Source organism: Calliphora vicina, chromosome 3 (assembly GCF_958450345.1).
Source record: "Calliphora vicina chromosome 3, idCalVici1.1, whole genome shotgun sequence".
Lineage (NCBI taxonomy): Eukaryota > Metazoa > Arthropoda > Insecta > Diptera > Calliphoridae > Calliphora > Calliphora vicina.
This window is the reverse complement of record NC_088782.1, coordinates 449,188-472,251: the sequence shown is the minus strand read 5'-3', so window position 1 is coordinate 472,251 and position 23,064 is coordinate 449,188. Positions and strand designations below refer to the sequence as shown.

The 23,064-nt window shown below is 27.9% G+C and overlaps 1 long non-coding RNA gene across 1 annotated transcript in view; it reads left to right on the top strand.

The window, feature by feature from the left end:
- Positions 1-597: 597 nt before the first annotated feature.
- The window catches only part of LOC135953097 (uncharacterized), a 77,119-nt gene continuing 54,652 nt past the window's right edge, over positions 598-23,064 (top strand). Inside the window, exon 1 of the long non-coding RNA XR_010576192.1 lies at positions 598-1,730. This is a non-coding gene — a long non-coding RNA (uncharacterized LOC135953097). The remainder of the gene's footprint in view (positions 1,731-23,064) is intronic.

Sequence of the window (23,064 nt, the reverse complement as noted above, 5' to 3'; positions counted from 1 at the left end):
CATTTTCAACAGAACGACGACTGTTATATTTTGTTTGTACGTCTTCTTTGAATCGGCAAAGGCGCCAAGTTTTTTTTTTACAAGCGTAACTTTTTTCGGTTTTATTTTGGAGAAGACTAATTAATAAAAAAAAAATAAAAACATTAAACGAGTTGCCTGCTTGTTTAATAAGCGGACTCTTAAACGCGTTTTGACATTTGTCGGATTTTCAAGCCGTTAATGATGTTTTGGAAAATAATTAAATAAAACAAATATTAATATGTAATATGTAAATAAACACGAAAGGCCAAAAATAAATACACATGCATACATAACTAAAAAAACATACCCATTCTATACTTAAGATTTAAAAAAAAAACCTTAAAAATCTTTTTATAAAACCTGCCTTAAATCCTCTCTTAACTGCCTTATTACAAAATAATAAAAAATCATAAAAGTCTGTGAATAGAAAAAGTAGTGATATTTTTGTATACAAAAAAATTAAGATTTATTTTTGAAAAAAAATTAAAAAAATAAACTTATACACAACAAAATTGTTTTAAATAATTTTTTTTGTCGTTTTGAAAAAATAAAATTTTTTAACTTTTTTTCGGTAAAAAAATTGCTCAAAATTAACTGGACTGGACTGGTCAGGTCGGTATTTGGATTATTGTTAAAATAAAACTTGTGAAATTTTCCAACAAATTGTCTATAGTAATTTATGTTTGGGCAGTATGCGGTAATTGTAAAAAAGTTACGTTATCCCCAACAAAAAACCAATAAAAAAAATAATAACAAATCAAGCAAGCAAGCAACCAACCAACCAACAACAACTATCCAACCTCCAATGCAACATCATACAACTTTTACTCACTCGACCAACAAAATGCATTAAATTAAACACGGATATTTTTGAGTTGTTGTTGCTGCTTTTCTTTTTGTTTTTGCATTTCAACTGCAAACGATCAAACAGCTCGAAACAAGACGTCGAGTTTGGCTGCAACGAAAGTTGTTCGTTGTTTTTGTTTTGTTCATACAACCAACGATTACGACGATGATAATTATGATTACGTTCGTTTGTTCGCTCGTTCATTGATACATCATACTTGCTCTCATACCAAGGTCAATAAACGTAAGATTGCACGCGATATCAATACAACAACCATAACAACAATAATAACAATAATAACAACAACTATATAATAAATATAAAAAAACCGGGGTCAACGGTAGGAAGGAGTATACGATCGTACCGTTCGTATACGTTCACTCACTCTGCTTTTTTTTTGTTTTTTTGTATGAAATAATGAAAATAAAATGTGAAATTATTCAATACAATACAATACAATAATAACAACAACAAAAATATGAAAATTTAAATTGAAAAAAAGAAAGAAAATTACAACAACTAACCGAAAATATTGTACATATGTATATTTTGTAACAAAAATACAAGTATAAAATCTTAATAATCATTTCAATTAAACCAGTGATTTATAAGTGGATTAATAAAAAATTCAAATAACTAAAAAAAAAAAAACGAAATATGTAATTCAAACACTTACTCACTCCTCCAAAGAAAATTAAAACAAAATCACCACAATTTCTTCAATACCTGACGACTGAAATTGTTGACAACGTCGAAAAAGAAAAAAAAAAATAAAAGAAAACCAGAGGTTGTCAACACTAAATCTTTGTTATTTCACACATCATGCTTTTTATGTATTAAGGATTTCAATGAGTAGTAAGAGGTAAGTTTTTATTTTAGTAATAATTTAAAATTTTAAATCCAAACAACACTATTATTTGAAAAGTCAGGTGAACTTTAATTTCTAGGTTTGACTTAAAGGGAAAATGTGAAAAACCATAAAATTTCAAAAACTTCCTATTTAAATATAACTTTAAAATAAAATCTTTAATTATATTAGAATTTTTCCAATTCAAATATGAATTTAATAAAAATTCTAAATTTTACTTAAATTAATTTTAATTGAATGTCAAACATTTTCCATTTATTTCTTTTTTTTTAAATATCATTGAAAGAACTTTCATCTGTGCAAAACATTACAATATTGTAAATAGGTAATTTATAAAAATAAAAGTTCTTTTAAATTTCTTTGCAATAAACCCATCCGACCAGAGCATTAGAAAATTATGTATATCTCTGTCGAATTTGTTGCGGACATTTCTCAAACAAAATATTCGAGAACGTCTATCGCAAACGATTCGAAAAAAGTTTACCTGTCGCTCAGTTTGTAACAGTTGAATCTGTCAAATTTCACGAGTGTTTGTTTAGGCGAATACTACAACAAACGAATACGCAACAAAAACGACAGGAAGATTTGACAGCTTGAGCCATGGCGAATTCATACATGGTGGTGGCAGTTCTACAATAACAACAATTTTTCTTGACAATTGTCAAAAAACAGAAATAAAAACTTAGAATAATGTGTATTAAAACTTAATATAGTGTTATTTATGTAAAAATGTAGATATTGAAATATAAAAACAAGCTTTGTTGACACACGCTTTAATCAAAGAAGCGAAAAAAGTAATCAGCTGAATCTATAGAAGGTGACGACAGAAGAACAGCTGATTATTTTTTTATTCAGTTGTGTAGACAAGTGAACTGTCAATTCACTTGTGTTTGTTGTGGCAAAAAATACAACAAAACCAAAACAAAGTACCTGTTGTTTTTGTATATGTTGTATTTGTTGTAGTTCTGTCGTCACCTTCTATCCTCCATGGCTCCAGCCAACATTACTAAAAATCAATTGCATGAGATTTTTGTAATTGTTGTACTTGTCTTGGACCCCTTTCACACTAGACAATTAAATTGCGCAAGTCTGTTTTTCATTAAAAAAAAAACAACCAACTAACCGTGTACAAGCAACTCTGTACTCAAATTAAAAATAATGGTTCTCCTTAACCCGACATTAGCTCTAACATCTACAAACACAAAAATTGCGCAGAAGACTTGTGCAACTAATTGCCTAATGTGAAAGGGGCCTTACAGCAAAACATTCATTCTCGAAAGTTCGAGAATATTTTGTTAAGAGCGAATAATTAGCAATACCGATAATGAAGCTTATTCTTAAACGTTATTTTGCGATATTGGTACAGATTTGTTATTGAATATTTGGCATATTTATTTTTATTTGACACTAATTATCATTATAAACAATCGCAATTTACAGGATAGTTTACAGTTAAATTAATACTATATCCCAAAACGCAATACTTAAATATGGGCATTTCCATTATGGCGTGACATTTGTAAGACAAAATGTAAAAAAAATAATGAAAAATTCAAATTTGTAAAGTAAGGACTTGAAGTAAGGACTTGAAGATATTAGCAAAAATATGTGATTGCGTGACGTTACCAAAAACAGAAGTGCAGTTTGACTTGTATTACAAAATGGCATAACTCTGCGAATTGTATAAAAGCTTTTGTAGTAGGATTTGGAATAATATAAATTTATTTTACAAATTATAAAATTTAAAAATCTTTCATCGTTTTTTATTTGTTAGCCTTAGTATCTGACGTGACGCTACATGACGTTACGTTACTTGCATTTCCATTTCATATATTTTTTGGTTGAGAAATAAGAAAAATACTTATATGGGAGCTATGGCTAATTATGTAAAGATCATCATAAAATTACGTGACATGACTTCCGTCATGTCATATATGTACTTACATATATAAAACTTATTTGGAGCGAAATTTGATTTGAATTCAATAACTTTTAATTTTTCGGTATGGGTGGACTTTTCGGTGGAAATGCCCATATGTATGTACTATGTACAAATCTGTTGCTATCTATTTATGATTTCGTTTTCAAGTTTTGACTAATGAAATATGTTTTTATCTTTTCATCCTTCTGTTTACAAATCTTGTAAATTTTTCTATCACAGTTTCGAGATATTATCGAGATTTGTATCGACGGTACTGTGAACATTAATATTTTTAAAAATTTCTAATCGAGAATTATTCATATTTCCAAAAATTTTGATGCTTTGTATGATGCTTTCACTGTTTTCTTTGTTTTCCTTTTTGTTTATTTATTAGGCACTTGGAAGTCTTTACATTAAGTTGGCCCAAAAAAAAAAATGTCGATATTCCCAACTAAAACGAAAGTCTACATCTGTTGAAGATATGTATCATTTCTCAAAAGGTTTCTCTTAGAACTATATTAAAACGTCTATTTTTTTCTTCTAAAATTCCACAAAAAACTCACTTTTTATTGATGCAAAAGTAAGAAACATAAGAAAAATCGAAAAAACTTGAAAAAAATAACTTTTCGTCCTGTGATTCATCTTACAAACGACTAATTGCTAGGCCATACATTTAGAGAAATTGTATTTTAAAACAAAGTAAGCTTTCATCAATGCCACCCTAATGAATATATATATATATATATATATATATATATATATATATATATATATATATATATATATATATATATATATATATATATACAATGTATATATATTTTTTATTTCTTTTTCTTAATTTGAAAACTTTGTCAGGGGAATTAGTGGTGAAATTCGCTTTTTCATGGTTAAATTTGTTTGTCGTTATTTTTTATTTTTTTGGCAAATTTGTTTCTGTTTTTTGCTTTGTCATGATCACAAGATTGGAAAATCAAAAAAATTAATTTCCTTTGTAAAATTTTGTGAATTTTGATAATTGCAACTAGTTACCAAATACATTATTTTGTAATAATTAGTCGTTACCCAGCACATTATTTTATTTATTAGAGTAGTAGGAACTTAGTTTTATACAGGTTGGTAATGAACTTTTGCATTTAGCACAGTTTTCTAGTCGAATCCATTAATTTGTTTTTGTTAATATTATATTCATTTATAGGTTTATGTTAAGCTGCTAGACTTTCAAACACTAAGCATGCCGGTTCGATACCCACACAAGGCAATTTCGTTTTCTGTTTTTTTTAGCCACAAATTTACGGGGTGAATGTAAGTACATTTGTAAAATAGAAGCATGGCATTTTTTCAAATCGCGAACAAAAATAACTACTAGTGTTTCAGTCAAATAATAAGTAGTTATCACTTAGCTTCAATATTACTTGCTGGCTTACTATGTTATTACTAAAACTCTAGCATGACTCCTTTTGTACATACATACATACATATGTATGTAAATTTACTTTTAATAAGATAAGAACTAGAGTGTCAAAAAACCGGCAAATTCAAGAAACTGGTTTTCGGTTTTATCGAATACAGGTTCGTTCGGTTAACCGGTTTATATTAAATTTTTATTCAATATGAAAAGGGTTATTTTTATAGAAATTTTTGTTAAAGAAAAAACAATTACATGTGTAAATGCATGTTTCATACGAAAAATAAATAGATTTTATCATACAATTTTAGTTTTTTTTTATTATTCTTTAACTCTTGTTTAAGACTTTTCCTTAATCAGGCTCATAGGTTTTTGGCAAATGAATTTTTCTCAAAAATCAATCAATATAATATAAAATCAAAAACAATTCGTTAAAATAAACCATTAAATTTAACACAACTTTTACTTCCCAAAAGGTCATTGACTTTTAAGTGTAATAATAAATATTTATTAATTGCAAATAATAAGTTTAAAGAACAATACTCCAGAAGTTTTGTTTTTTATTTTTTATTTTTTTATAATAAAACAAGAAGTTTTAAACCACCCAACAAATTAACCAATAAAGTGGGTTAAAATTTTCCATAAGTAAGCGTTTAAATGAATACTTTTGTAATTCTATAAAGGCAAAACTTAACATTTATTTAGTTACAAGCTTAATACACATGTTAAAAATACATTTTGAAAAAAATTACATTTTACATCAGCAATATTTTGCAATATTTGTCCAAGTCGTTATAACAATAGTATGATGGGTAAGTGTGAGGGGGTCATATTTTCAATATGTAATTGTATGTAGGTATGTATTTACACTGCAATTGAATATGTTTGTATTTGGATAGTTTTACAAAAGTTATTTGGGCAGCGAGTGCTGACTGACCCCATTGATTAGTTTTTGATTTTCAATATTCCGAATGTTGAATTGGGACTACTATTTCGATTTGAAATGCAAAAGTATTGTTAAGCTTTTATTTTTTATTTATGGTGATTGTATTGCAATGTTTACAAATAAAGACACAAACAACCAATTACAACATCAAACGAAATTACACAGTTAGAAACTCAAATCAACGGCAGTTACAATTATTTCCGCTTTCAAATCAGCTGGTTAAAATTGTAAATTTACATGGCGTGGCGTCTTTGAAAAACGCAACAAAAACAGTAAGTATTCTACGTTTTGTTTTTAAATATTATTTATGAGTTATATTATTTATTAATTAAACATTTTTTATTTATTGCTAAGTCCAATATTTCATAATTATATGTGCTAAACTGCCAATGGTAGCCAATGTTTCAGCATGATTCAAAGTTTGAGTGTGATTTTAAGCGGCTTAAATATCGATTTAAAATTGTTTATAAAATAAAATGCAAACAATTGCAAACATAGGCTTATATATATTTAGAACATTATTACATTTATTGTAATGAGTGCGTATTTCCAAAGTTAGCTTTAGAAACCAGAGAGAGTTTTCGGTTGCATTTACAAATTTGCCACGTAAGCCTGCCTTTCCCTGTGAATAGTTATAGTAACATAACATGCATTATTTTACCCAAAATTTCGTATATCGAGCCCTTAGCGCCAAATTATCGTAAGTGACATTTTCTAAATTTTTTTTTTATTGCAAAAATTAAAATTTTATGGACCGACTGATGTTTTAGCGTTCTCAGAATATCAAAATTGTTAATAACTTAAAAATTATAGCGGGTAAGATTTTATCGTAAGTCAATGTTTATATTTTACAGAAAACGAATTTTATCGTAAGCGACACACAGTGGTATCGAAAAAAAAGAGGGAAATAAATCTGTAACTTCCAAATGCTTAGTTAGATTGGTTTGAATGAAATTTCACATGCGCAAAGAAAAAGTGTTGTCGAGTTTAAGTTTTGAACCTTGACCTCATGGGCCCACCGGGGGCGCGACCAAGGGTCCTCAAAGTAGGACACCTCGGGCATGTTGTATTTTTAAAACGATCCAATTTATTCGTTTGTGTTCCGATTTCAAAAAAACGACACACATGTAATCTTCTCATCGAGTACTATAAAAAACCTAGTTCTAGCTGTCAAATAACTCTTATAGCTCAGGAGGTATTCGCATTTGAAAATTAAATTTTAAAAATTTTTATCCACCGCACTCCAGCGGGTCCAAATATTTTCCGATTTTCTTGAATTTTCGTTTTCTGGAGTAACAACACATTTATGTGTCAAATAGAAGAAGAATTGTTTAAAAATAATGATTAAGTCCAAAGTTGTAAGCATTCGAATTTAAAAAAATTTAAAAATACGATTTTTCGCTAATTTTCTGGGAAAAAAGTACTTTTTTCTTTTTAAGTTATCGCAAAAAATTGCTAAGAGGATGTATAAGGAATATATGTATACTTTCTGAAAGCTAAGTTTTCATAAAATATTTTAAATGAAAAAAAATTAAAAAATTGTTGTTACCCCCTCGACAAAATTTTAAAATCCCATATTCGATATCAAAATATAGTAACCAATTTTAGGTGGCCTAATATGTTTCTAATTATGTATTTTGTAAAGGGTTTCGATAACCCCGACCCTGGTATGGATATTATTGCCAAAAAACTAAAAATTCACATTTTTGGATTTTTTCAACACTTTTTTGGGAATTGAGGGATTGCTGATAATAAATTTCCATTTTAAATAGAAAAATCTACATATCTGTGAAATTTCATTAAAAACTATTCATAAATAAAAATTTAATTTCAATTCGAAAAAATTGCATCTATGCATCTTTTCGCATCTTCAATAAAGTATTCCATGAATTTTTAATTGTCAAAAGTTATAAATATTTTTGAAAAATAAGCAAATAGCTTGAACGCAATTATATTAGCTCTGTTCAATAACTAAAAGTTGTTACTAGCTAGTAACAATTGTTACTGAAAAGCGATCCTTAACTCAAAAAACTTGCAAGTAGAGAAAAAATCAAGAGTGTATAAATTTTAGAGAGTGTTCTCTCGTTGCAATCTATTACAAGCAGCGTTGCCACTCATAAAATATTTTTCCTACCAAATTTCTAATTAAAAACTACCAAAGCCTACCAAAACCTACCAAATTTAAAATATTTGAGAAATGCTATATGAATTCGTTTCAAAATTAATAGTTAACTTAAAATTATATTATTGCTGCTATAAAATTATCCAGAGGAAGAATGATATTGAAGCAGAGTTTAACACATATTATAAGAAAATAAAAGTTTTGAGAGCCCTTTGGCATTTTTTGAACTCAACACTACTAAATTAATACACATTTACCTGACTAAACTAAATATTTTAGAAAATGCTATCTTCATATTTTGCAAATATGTAGTTTTATTATTTTGGCTTAACATAAGTAGTTTTTTCGTTATTATTTTAATTATTTTGTTCTTAAAAATACTTCTGTATTCAGAAATATCGTAGCCTACCAAAATACGACAAATATCCGAACAAACCAACCAAACTACCAAAAGTCAATTTGTTAACTTCAAACTACCAATTTTGGTCCAATTGGACCAAAGCGGCAACGCTGATTACAAGTTCTATTTGGAACTCGTAATAGTTAGCAGCTTATATTTTATATTTTATATGTTTTGTGTTATTGTTTATTTATTTACAATTTTATTTTTGTGGTGAAAAAATGTCAAAAAAAGAATTATCAATAAAATTGAAGAAAATGTGAGTATTTATACATTTTAAAAGGAATAAAATAAGAAAATTGTGTGTATAAAACAATTGTTACTGGAAAAGCGTTCATTTACTTTTTACTATTATTAAGAATTTAAGAGAGTAATTTTGTAAATTTTGATTTTATTCTCTCGTTGCAAGTATTTACTGGGAAAGTCGATTGTTTTGTCGCTTACGATAATTTGGCGCTAAGGGCTCGATATTACTGAAAAGCTTGTGGCTTGCATTGGTTTTCAGAAATGATCTTATTGGCCCGATTTTGTGAATGAGGAGATCCATAACAAAACGCAATAATTCTACTTTTTAAATATTCGGTTTTTTATTTTTTAAAAAAACCCAATCGTTACAAATATTACAAACTTATTTCCAAAGTGAGTTCTGTGTTAAACAAACTGTTCGAAAAAACTAACAAATGGTTCTAATCACGTTTCACAAAATTGATTTATCAGTCGGCGTTGCCTGAAAAGTCTCATTTGGCTGTCATAATAAAATAAGTTGATATCAATCAAATTGGAATGAAAGCTATTCCAATGAATGGAATGAAAGCTATATTCCAATTCCATTCCATTTCATTTAATAATACCCCTCACCATGACTGGTAAAATTATATATAAGATTGTCATTCCAAATATAATTTCTACAATACCTATTAAAGTACACGTATCAAAGTCAATACAACGTTGGCCGTATGTTGGTTGAAATACGTTGTCGCAAGTCCCCTGATATCATACGGAAAATTTGTATCAATATATTCGATTTTTTCATGATAACTTTGGTACTGGCATTCAGTAAATTCGATCTACATATAAACATATGCCTCGATTTTGTATCATACATATATTTTGGATACAAAGTTCGGTAGATACTAGGGTATTCAATTAATCGGGTTTGTGGTTTAATCGGTTAATCGAGCAAATAATTAATCGAGGTTTAGATTTATTCGGTTGATTTAAAATTATTCGATTAACCGAATACTGTCTATTTTAATTTTAAATTGAAAATACAACAACGAATTTTGTGTACAAAAACATAAAAAAAACAAAACATAACATAACAATTCAACCAAATAATAATAACAAATATGGTATTTAAATTCCTTTTTTTATACAAATTTGAGTTTTTTTTCGATTTTAGTGAGGTCTTCTGAAATAATCTTTTAAAAAAAGAATATAATTTAATTTTTTTCCTTTTAAACAATTCTTTTCTTTAGATTTAATAAAACTTTACTTGGTAAAAACTCTCTCGTAGATGTTTAAGAAATCGAAAGCATGATAAAGAATATCCAATATCTCAGTTTTTTTTTTAGTTTTTTCTAAGCATACAAAAACTTTCGTTATACCTGTACATTAGAGTGTCCCTTAGAATTAAATTGTTTGAAATATTGAAACGGTTAGCTTGTTCTAAGAATGGCAACCCGTTCCGACTTTCGATTTAGTTTTGAGGTGCATTTACAGGGCAAACAATTATTTTCTTTTAGTTTTTTTTTTTTTAAATTTTGCTATTAAGTAATTACTTTTGCAATTTAATTCAAAAGAATCGAAATGTGTACGTAATTGTCGTTATAATAAGATATAAAAGAAAAAAATTGGTTAAAAACTGTTAAAGTTATTAAAAAATCGCCAGGCCATTAACGTGTCTCAGGCCACTAGAACAAGAAATGTAGGAACAAAATTAACATATTTTTAGAAATATTAAAACAAAAGTTTATTCTTACTTAAAATATATCCATATTTACTTGTATATGAGTTTTTATCTTCGTAGGATACAGTTAACCTATTCGCAGGTATAACCAAAAAAAATATTATTTTTAACGGCAGTTTCAAAACTCCAATTTCAAATTTTAAAAAATTTTGTTAAACAAATTTCAGAATTTTTTTAACATCACATGGGGATTTAATTCCAACATAATAGGGAATAAAAATGTGATAAAAGTATGTCAATACCTCCTATAGTTTTTCCGTACCTGCGATATAAAATTTGTGATTTTCGAGAAAGACTAATTTTTTATATATGTTCGTATGTGACCAGGTCACTTCATTTGTTTTTAGGGTATCATCATTTTTCTGAAGGTTTTTGCGTAAATAAAAATAATGGCATCCTTTTTTTGGAAAATTTTCACTCCTTGTGGTGGTTGAACGCACCTAAAGACGCGCATTTTGAGCACATTTTTCTGTAGAGCAAAAACGGTTGAATATATTGCAAATCTGATTTCACCAGTCAGTCCATTCTGCATCAAAAATTAATACAATTGATGTTTTTTGAATGCGTTTTGCTAAGCTTAAAATGACTTTTCATCGAGCATGTTTGATGATACCCGCAAATCAGATTTTAGAAATTAACTCTAATGTATATATAATATATGTGACGGACATTACAATAGAATCACTACCAATATTTCATTTAAAACTAGGAGCAATCATAAGGATTGGTGTGGGCCAGAAAATATAAAAAAGTGGCAAAATGTGTTGTGGACGGACGAAACGACCATTAATTTAATTGGTAGTGATGATAAGACATGGGTTAGACGTCCAAAAAATGGCAAAAACCAAAAACGTTTAAACATGGTTGGGGAAATATTATTATATGGGGATGCTTTTCTTGGTATTGCGTTGGTCCAATTTATTGGATTAAAGAAAATATGGATAAGCACTTGTATGTAAATATTTTTTTTGGAGAATGTTATAAAGCCACATGCAGAATGGAATATGCCCAAAGCACACGTCAGGTCTAGCCAAAAAAATGGTTTTTATATAACAAAATTCATGTTATGGAATGGCCGTCTCAATAACCAGACTTAAATCCTATGGAAAATAGTAAAAGACAAACTCGGACCTGAAAAATTGAAAAACAAGGAAGAACTTTGGCAGAAAATTCAGGAAATATGGTATGCATTTTCCTGATCTACATGCGAAAGTTTGTTAAATTCAATCCCCAAAAGATTTAATGCTGTTATTAGAAATAATTGATATGCAAGAAAATATTAAGAAAACAACGAATTCTTATGATGATTTTTTTATTTTTAATCATTTTAAGACTGATTGATTCTATTTGAATGTCGCATATTTTATCTAGTCTTTTAGATTTGACATCGTTTTTAACATAAGAATGTGTTATTTTTTTTTATTTTAATTTTTTTCTATTTATTGTTTACGTTATGAGCATTAATATATAATGAACAAATTTTAAATTTTGAAATGAAATTTTGTAGTTTTACCGCTTTAATAGAATTCATATGTAGTGATTCTATTGTATTGTCCGTCACTGTACATATATTATATATACATTAGAGTTAATTTCAAAAATCTGTATCAGGGCACACTTAGAAAGGTACTTTGTTTTTGTTAAAAAGTAGGTGAACTGTCAAATCTGCCTGTTGTTGTTTTTGCTTTTGGGTTTGTTGTACTTTTCGCCACAACAACCACAAGTGAATTGACAATTCAAACTGAATAAAAAAAATAATCAGCTGTTTCATCGCAGTCACCTTTCTAAGTGTGCCCTGAATCTGTATATTGAAATATGTATTTGAATTGAAATGGAAAAATAAATACAAAAACATATGTTTAAGTGCAAAAAAAAAGGAGGTTAATCGGTTAATCGACACAAATTAATCGGTTTATTTGTTATTTGAAAATCGGCAATTTTAAATTCTTCGAACAGTCTAAAATTAATCGGTTGACCGATTAACGGTTAATCGATTGAAGACCCTAGTAGATACACAGTGTACAATAGGGTAGAACTAGAGGCACAACTGAGAGTAAAATATATTACAGTGTACTCTCTCTTTTTGCGGACACCTCTTTAAAGCGGACACGTCCCATAAACAGACAGATTTTTCAGTCCCTATCGAATTCTTTGGAATTATTTCTACTCTCAAAACCGGACAAATTTGTCTGTCCCTTGGGTGTCCGCTTATGAGAGGGTACACTGCAAAAATATTTACTCTTTCCAAAATACATTAGCTATGTTCAATATCTAAAAGTTGTTACTAGTTAGTAACAATTGTTACTGGAAAAGCGTTCATTAACTCAAAAACTTGCAAGTAGAGAAATATCAAGAGCGTATAAATTTTAGAGAGTGTTCTCTCGTTGCAAACTATTACAAGATCTATTTTGAACTCGTAATAGTTAGCAGCTTATATTTTATATGTTTTGTGTTATTGTTTATTTATTTAAAATTTTATTTTTATGGTGAAAAAATGCCAAAACAAAAGAATTTTCAATAAAATTAAAGAAAATGTGAGTATTTATACATTTTAAAAGGAATAAAATAAGAAAATTGTGTGTATAAAACAATTGTTACTGGAAAAGCGTTCATTTACTTTTTACTATTTTTGAGAATTTAAGAGAGTAATTTTGTAAATTTTGATTTTATTCTCACGTTGCAAGTATTTACTGGGAAAGTAAATGAACAGACCTATTGATTTACAAGTATTTTAGGTTTTTGACTGCAGAGTTAGGTTTTTTCTCTAAGTAACGTTTCTATAATATGTACCTACTATATCAAGTGAGTAAAGTATCACGTCTTAGATATTATTTAAGGTATTTATAGACGGCAATACTGAGTATTAACACTTTTCAAATTTAAAATTTTATTGAATTCATTCGGTATGTCAAGAAATCGTTTCGAAAAAACATTTCTTATTTACACAATATTATTACAAATATTTTATTTCTTTGTTGAATTATATTTTTCTGCAAAATTTATTTTTATTTTATATTTTCTTGAGATTTTTGTTTGCCTTATTTGTATTTATAAGTTTTTGAATTGTTTTAAACAAATATTGAATACCGACCGTAAATCAAAAAAATCATTCGTATTTTTTGAAAATCTAATACAAATTTTGTTCAGACGATGAAATTGTATTATGATACTTGAGTTTTTGACAAATATTAATACTCAGTATTGCCGTCTATAAATACCTTTAATACAATTCTTATATTTAAGTTACAAATCATTTAACAAACCTAATAGACTTATCTTTCAAAATGTTACACATTGGCCAGTGTAAGTATGTACTCGTATAACAAAAAAAAAAAAAAAAACTGTGCATTTTGTTGTTATTTTTTTGTGTGTACTTTTGATTTTTTTTTTTTTAAGAAAACTTACATATTGTTTGCAACAAAAAATAAAAAATAAAAAAAAAACATTGACATAAACATACATGAAACTGAACATGAACGTGAACGTCGTCATTTTATAATGACCTAGACATTGACTATAACTGACTGAATGACTGCACTTGCTCGATGAGATTGTTGTTGTTGTTGCCACACCACACCACACACATACACAAAAACTACAACAAAAAAACTCAGCAAATAAAAAAAATTAACGCACACCATAATTTGAATTAAATATTTATTTTTTTGTTTCTAAAAATAAAATTAACAAAAATTGGAGCTTTTTAAAAATGCCTAAAGTTATTTTAACAAGCACTATACAAAGTCACCAGACAAACGGACAGACCGACAGAGAGTCTATTTATTACTTTGTTACGCTATTTGTTTACATATTTAACTACCTATTTGTTGTTATAAATTTAAAAATTGTTCATATTTGTTGAAGTATTTTTTTTTTCATTTAGACATTTGAAATTGTTTTTTTTTTGTTTCTTATATTCTATTTAAAATAACCCAGCAGTTAAGCAAGTAGTCAATGTATCCCTTAAAGACAGTAATTGTCACAAATGTCTTATCACTTGGCTGACTCCATTTTATATATTTTGGTCATTTGACACGTGTGTGCACTTTGTAGTGCAGAGAGAAGACAATTGGTTACTTTATGCATCCCAAGTAATCTAGCGTGAAGACAATTGCCACTTAAGTGTCTCTAAGTAATCTAGAGTGTAGTCACTTTAAACGTTTTGTGAGTAATTCGTACAAACTGTTTTTTTACAGATTGTGTTAATATAATTCTCATACAGTTTATTTTTATTTTTGCTTAAGTATACTGATATCGCATGTAACATAGCATGAAGTCAATAGTCACTTTAGTGTCTCTTAGTAACCTATGGTGAAGTCAATTTAAACTTTTTTTTGTACTGCAGTTTATTTTACCCACCAGAAGCGTTGACTACCTTCGATCAGCTATCCGATAGTCACATTGTAATCAAAAGGGTCAATTGACCCCCTGCTTAGGACATGCACGTGTTAAAATAACTAGTCAAGTAGCTGATCAAGTAACTAGTTACAAAGCTAGCAATGTAACTGACGCTATGTAACCAGTTTGTGAATCCAATGCGTTGCCTACTTTGGACCAGCTATTAGACAGTCCCATTGTAATCAAAAAGAGACAATTGACCCCCTGCCTAGAACATGCCCGTGTTAAAATGACTAGTCACATGGCTATTGAAGTAACTAGCTCCCACCCTAAATGATGGGTAAAATCACTAGTTCGGTACTGTCTCCTAGAACTGCTGGGAATTTTGTAGACTTTTTTGTTTAACTAAAACTAAACAAAATAATAATAATAACAATAAATATTAATAACAATATTTGTTAAATACTCACTCACTCACTCACTCACTCACTCACTTACACACATACTCTCTTAGATTCATTAAACACAAAAACAGCAGCAACAACAAAAACAACAAAATGAAAATGTTTATCTTTACGTGTTTTTACAATGCCAAACTAAAATACAACAACTAAAACAACAAAAAACTACAGTTAACTTGTGTTTTATTTTTCAAGGTTTTACACAACAACAATAACGAAAAGCTCTAAAATGTACTAAACTACACCGAGAGAAAATAATGTTATTCTAGGTACATGCCAAATGTGTGATTTTCTATGTATCCCACCTCAAAAACATAGAAAATGAAAGTGCTGATTCAATTTTAAATTAAATTTAAATAAAAAATAAATACTTTCATATTTTTTTTTGATTAAAATTAAAATTATAGAATTCAAACGTACTTTTGCCTCAAGTTCATTGATATTTTTGGTTGATCTTGCATAAATAACTGCCACTACATCGTCATATTCGTACGTGCCAAAGGCATAAATTGTGACAATTCGTCTCAGTGAAGAGAGTTTAAATGTGACAACATTGAATGTGGATTGTCGATGCTCCTAAGGTCTAGAATAGTTTTTCGTCATCTATTGGCTAACGTTAAAGTTTTGGTTCAAAGCAGCAATATTAGGGTATTCATTCGACTAATGATCGTTCGATTAATCGAACAATTTCTTACGAATAATTATTCGAACAATTTAAAAATGGCTATTTTCGAATAACGAATAATTCGAACAATTTTAGGTAGAATAATCGAATAAAACGAATAAATGTTCATATATATTTAAATTGATTAAATTGCTTAAAATTTTTCATAATTTCAAATTTAAATAAGTAATAATGACTCACAAAAATTTTATTGTTTCTGGAATTCTACAAATAACTAAAAACAAAGGGACTTTCGATCACTGTAGAAACGAATCTTTCAAAATTTTTAACTTAGGACTTAAACCAATGGAAATAAAAGGTACGGAATTAAATATTTGTAATTTAGCTGGCGAAATATTAGAAGAATCGCAATTAATAATCAAAATATTAACTTATATTAAAGTGGAATTGAATATGATGAAATATGAAAGTGATATTGAGGATGACATTTATAATGATTACATTGAAATAGATGAAGGCCATGATCTTAAAATATATGTATATGAGTGATGTTATTAACCGCGTACCTAAGTGTTGCAAAATATTTAATAAATCGAATGATAAACAGAAATATTGCAAACCTTTATGTTGTAATTCCCCAAGACCATTTTATTAAGCAAAGATTCGGCAGCTTGATGTATAATTCAATTTGTTATAAATAATTTAGATATAGTGAGTAATTAATTTACTAATGAATTAGTTACTCAATTTAAAACCCGAATTAATGAACGACATAAAGAGTTCTTAATACGTTGATATTGTATTTGAATTCAGGATCATATCCAACTAGCTCAAGTGTTTTAAAACATAGCTCCAAAACGGAAACTAAAGGGTTTGCTAGTCAATTGTTTTGTAGATTGTTCGGGAGTTAATCTGATCAGAATATTTCTGTTGAAAATTTAATGACGGTACTTTGTTTTCGAATGTTTTTTAACATTCACCCCTTAGAATATTAGAAAACTGTTGGAAAACTGAATTACAAATAACATACAAAAGATTTCAGAGCAATATCAATTATGGATCCAAAACTAAACGATTTTCAATTTAAATATTCAAAAAATAGTTGATTTTTGCTGTTTTTTGGGCGAAAATGTGACTTAACTCGTTTTTTATTAAAAATAAACTTTCTTTAAGGTCATATAACAATTTTATATTTTTCTATAAGGTATCTTTTTGAAGAACATTTTGCTATAAAAAAGATGTCATATTTTTCGAGTATGTCGCCCCTACGCCCTTCGGAATGTGACCTATTTTTTTTATCAAAATTTCAACTTTGGGGCACATGTTCTAAAATCCCAAAGCTGTGATTAAAAACCGAGAAGCAGCCTTGGAAACCTTGATATGTTCCCTATTTATCCCCAAAGCATTTTCGCAGCCCCGAAGGAAATGTGGATCCTATGGGGAAAATTTTAAAAAATACCATTTGTGGGATTCCCTTTGACCTTTTAACAAGGTTTTTTACATTTGCTTATTTAGAATGACAATTTTAAAAAACGTTGAAAATTTCCTTGAGTTTCGCTAATAAATAAAGATTTTATGACATATTACATATTTATTGAGTTTCTAAAACTAAAATTTTTATCAAAATTTTAATAGGATTACAAATATTAGGACCAATTTGATCCACATTTATTCCGAACTAATTTTTTTGTTTAGATAAGTTAATTTTTGGTCTTACAAAACAAATTTCAAGTCAATATCTCAATTAGATTCAAAAACATGCCACTTTAAAACTCTGTCCATCAAAATTATTACACTTTTTCATACTAAAAATTTTGTATAAATTTTCTTCAAAAAGATACCTTATAGAAAAATATAAAATTGTTATATGTCCTTAAAGAAAGTTTATTATTAATAAAAAAAGAGTTAAGTCACCTTATCGCCCAAAAAACAGCAAAAATTTACTATTTTTTGAATATTTAAATTGAAAATCGTTTATTTTTGTATCCATAATTGATGTTGCTCTGAAATCTTTTGTATGTTATTCGTAATTTAGTAAAATTAAATTTTCAAATGCGGATAGCTCCTAAGCTATAAGAGATAATTGATAGCTACGACGAGGTTTTTTGTAGACCTGGATGAGGATTATGTGTAATTTTTTTGAAATCGGAATACAAACGAAGAAATAGAATTGTTTTGAAAATGTAACATACCCGAGGTGTCCTACTTTGAGGACCCGTGGTCGCGCACCTGGTGGGCCCATGAGGTCCAAGTTCAAAACTTAAACTCGATAACACTTCCTGCATGTGAAATTTCATTCATATCGGACTAACCGTTTAAAAGTTACAGATTTATTTTTCTCTATTTTTTCTATAGCATTGTGCGGTGTCAAATCTGCAAAGGTATGGTGTCGTATGGTTCGTTGTCAAATTGACACCGTCTGTGTACGATTTATGCACTCTATTGACACCATTTTAAATTTGTTCGCTGTCTGTAGATATCTGACCCTTCGAGGGAAATGAATACTTCATGGGAACATAAATTTCACATGTTTTTCACGATAGGGGTGATTATCAATACTTGAATCGCTAACTTTAACGTTATTTTTTTGTTTGTCTTTAACAATAAAATACTAAAAAACCGACATAAAAACTTCATTCTTTACTTTTTTATAAAAATTTAAATTATTCGAATAATTCGATTAATTTTAAACGTGTGATCGAATTATTCGAACAAGTTAAAATCGCTTATTCGAATTATTCGTTTTATTCGAACAAGAGAAAAATCGAATAATTCGAATACCCTAAGCAATATGTTCCAAAAAAAAAAAAAAGGTTGAAAAAACCTATTTAAACGTTTCTGAAACCAAACAAATCCCCAATTTTACATTCCTAACATTTTTTTTAAACGAAATTTAAAAAGACTTATGTGCTGTTTTTCTATAGCGAACGAGTACTTTGAGTGGAAATTTAACATGTGTTTTGTTTAGGGTATTCATTCGACTAATGATCGTTCGATTAATCGAATAATTTCTTACGAATAATTATTCGAACAATTTAAAAACGGCCATTTTCGAATAACGAATAATTCGAACAATTTTATATAGAATAATCGAATAAAACCAATAAATGTACATATATATTTAAATTTATTAAATTGCTTAAAATTTTTCATAATTTCAAATTTATATAAGTACTAATGACTCACAAAAATTGTATTGTTTCTGAAATTCGACAAATAACTAAAGACAAAGGGACTTTCGATCACTGTAGATGAGTGTTCCGCTAGCTGCTTCTATAAATATATAAATAAATCAGCAAGAAGTTACAATTCTAAAAACAAATCTTTAAAAATTTTTATCTTAGGACTTGGACCAATGAAAATAAAAGGTACGGAATAAAATATTTGTTATTTAGCTGGCGAAATATTAGAAGAATCGCAATTAATAATGAAAATATTAACTTAGATCAAAGTGGAGTTGAATGTGATGGAGAATGTGATTTTGAAACGGTCTTCGAAAGTGATATTGAGGATGATATTTATAATGATTATATTGAAATAGATGAAGGCCATGATCTTAAGATATATGTATGTAAGTGATGTTATTAACCGCGTATGTAAGTGTTGCAAAATATTTAATAAATCGAATGATAAACACAAATATTGCAAACTAACGTTTTGTTGCAAGAAAAGCATGGAGTTCGTCTTATACATGATTTTGAACTGCCTGACTTCAAATTAGCCACGTTCACTGACAATGATATCAAACTTTGGACAGATTCCCTTTATTGTGTAATTCCCCAAGACCACTTTATTAAGCAAAGATTCGGCAACGATGATAGAGCTTGATGTATAATAGAATTTGTTATAAATAATTTAGAAGTAGTGAATAATTAATTTACTAAAGAATTAGTTACTCAATTTAAAACCCGAATTAATGAACGACATAAAAAAGTTCTTAATACGTTTATATTGTATTTGAATTCAGGATCATGTCCAACTAGCTCAAGTTGTTTAAAGCATAGCTCCAAAACGGAAACTAAAGAGTTTGCTAGTCAATTATTTTGAAGATTGTTCGGGAGTTAATCTGATCAGAATATTTCTGATGAATATTTAATGATGGACTTTGATTTCGAATGTTTTTTAACATTATCAATACTTGAATTGTTAACTTTAACGTTATTTTTTGTTTTTCTTTAACAATAAAATAGTAAAAAACCGACATCAAAACTTCATTCTTTACTTTTTTAAAAAAATTTAAATTATTCGAATAATTCGATTAATTTTAAACGTGTGATCGAATTATTCGAACAAGTTAAAATCTCTTATTCGAATTATTCGTTTTATTCGAACAAGAGAAAAATCGAATAATTCGAATACCCTAGTTTTGTTATTGTAACAAAAACAAAATACATGTAAAACGTCCACTCAAAGCGCTCACTCGCTATATAAAAACAGCACATTAAACCGACAATTATTCTTCAGTTTTGGGTTTTTGCTTATATTATATGTAAAAATATGATATTCTGAAGACATATTTTCATGAAAAAATATTCATAATTTAATGAGCTTAATTCCTTTAATTATTTTAAGTTCATATACATAATCCATATTTGGAAACCTTCCAATGAATAATTTTTACTATTCAGTTCAAAATATTGTTCATAGCTCCTGACAATTAAACATCAATTATGAGTATGATCCCAGAAAATGCATCTAACAATCTAATATCATTTGTAAAAAAATTATCATAAAATGTAATTAAATTGTCCTTTACGAATATTCAATGTGAATTAAAGTTTTAATAAAATGTTATAAAAAGTGCAAGAATCCTCCAAGAATATAGAGACAATCTCTGTTTAAGGAAAATACTTAATCACGTTAAATGTATCGAGTATTATTGAACATCATAATGAAAATTATCTAGTATTTATAAAATAACCCAAAACCGAAAAAAAATCAAAACTGATCGGTTTTCAAATTTTTGAAGACGAAACCGCTTCTTGTTTGGAAACTCTAGTTTTCGATTCTAACAAATAGTAAATGAGTTTTAAAAAAGGAAATTTTAACGGTTGTACGGATTTCAAGGAAATTTAAATTTTATTTGTTTAACCTTTACATTAAAATGCATTTCTACATATTCGGTATTGATCGGCCTTCGGCCGGATGAAGGGACCGGGTGTATCGAACACCGGTTTCGCTGAAATCACTTCTCCTGTATATCAACATTTTTGAAGGACTGTCATATAAATTCAAAAAGGAATTTTTGGTTCACAATGTTAATAAACAATGTTAATATTATACATACATATGTATATCATATTAAAAGTATTTTAAAGCACTATTCAATGATACATATGTTATAAAAATATTATAAAATCTATCCTTTTGTTCTGCGGCTCCTCATATATGTACAGACCCTAAACTCCTGTAACTCTTAAACTAAGAGATATCGGGTAAAAATTTTAACGTTTTTGTTATAAATGTTAAATAAATGTATTTTAAAAATAAAAATGCAAGCTGTTTCGATGATCTTGATTTATGCCGTAAAATCTAATAATTTCTTGCATACTCAATTTGTGTTAAGTCGACCTGCTAGAAATGTTAAATTGTCTGTACTAAATAGCATTTTTCTGTTTTTTTTTTGGCATTCGGAGAATAAGTTTTGGCTATTTTAATCGAATTTATTGATAATCAAATGATTCATTATAAATGACCGAGTTCTTATCTTGTGACTGAAAATTTTAATTTCGAGTGACAAAAATTCGATTAGTTAAATCGAATCATTCAATTGGCAGTAAATACTATATGCCTTATTCACAATCAATTTTTAATTTTATTACAGGTTTATAAAGCAAATTTTGTATGGAATTTCTGTTTTATAAACCTTTTATAAAATCAAAAATTGATTATGAATAAGGGGGTATAACTTTAAAAAGAAAGCTTGGGAATCCTAGTTAATTAAACATTTGTGTATACGAATTTAAAAGGTTCTATCATGATTAATTATGACAGAAGACGCTACTGTCAGCAAAGGCCTTGACGAGTGCATTGCTTTTCGTAATAACAAAAATACATATTTACAACTATTTGTAGACATGCTGCAATATTTTTGAATATTTTTAATAAAAATACCAAGCTATTTTATTTTAAAAATAAATACTTTTTAAAAAGGGGCGTGGTTAATTTATAAAAATAAAAATAATAACAATACATATGTTTATTTAAAGAAAAACCCTTCGTTTATGCACCACCGCTAGAGGCACGCACACACATACTAATAAGGTCAGTGAAGGTCGAGGCTAGTTTGATAACAAATACATCTGCTACACACACACACACATACATCTATCTATCTATCTGTACATGAGAATGTTAATGTTAATACATACTAACTACATCACACATATTTATGACGTTGAAATTGAATTTGAAATATGTTTTAATATTGAAAATCACAGACACTCATTACTTTCTTATCTTGTGTTATGTTTTTTTTTTCTACTTGCGTATGAATATTTTTCTTTCTCATTTTTATAATTGAAACAAATGACAATTGTTTTTATTTTCTTTTTTAATAATTATTTCTACAAGTGTAACAAATAAATACATTTTCAAGTAAAATGCGATAATATACACTCGAGGCAATGTTCATCGTTCTTCTCTCTAACGCAAGCTTTGTTTGGAACAGCAACAATAAAAAATACATACATACATACATACATACATACATACATACATACAAACATACATACATCCATGCATGCATATAAATTGTATTAGAACAACAACAATGACGACAAAAACAACGAAAAACTGTTAAAATGCCAAACATAATTTAAGAGAATGAATTCTTTCTAATCCGCTTTTCATGTCTCTTAATAATTATTGGGCAAATATTCACACAATTTTCTTAATTATAAACTTAAAATAATTTAACGTTCTTTGTTCTTTTAAAAGTCTTGTAAGATAGATCATTTATTTAAATGTAATCTAAAGGTACGTTCACATTGTTCAAATATTTTACAAAATAGGCAAAATGACTAATAACAGTTCAATAATTCACTTTTCTATACTATAAATACTATAAGTTTGACGTTCCATTTGTAATTTCTACATTTTTAATTTGTTACCCCACAAAGTATATACATACATACAT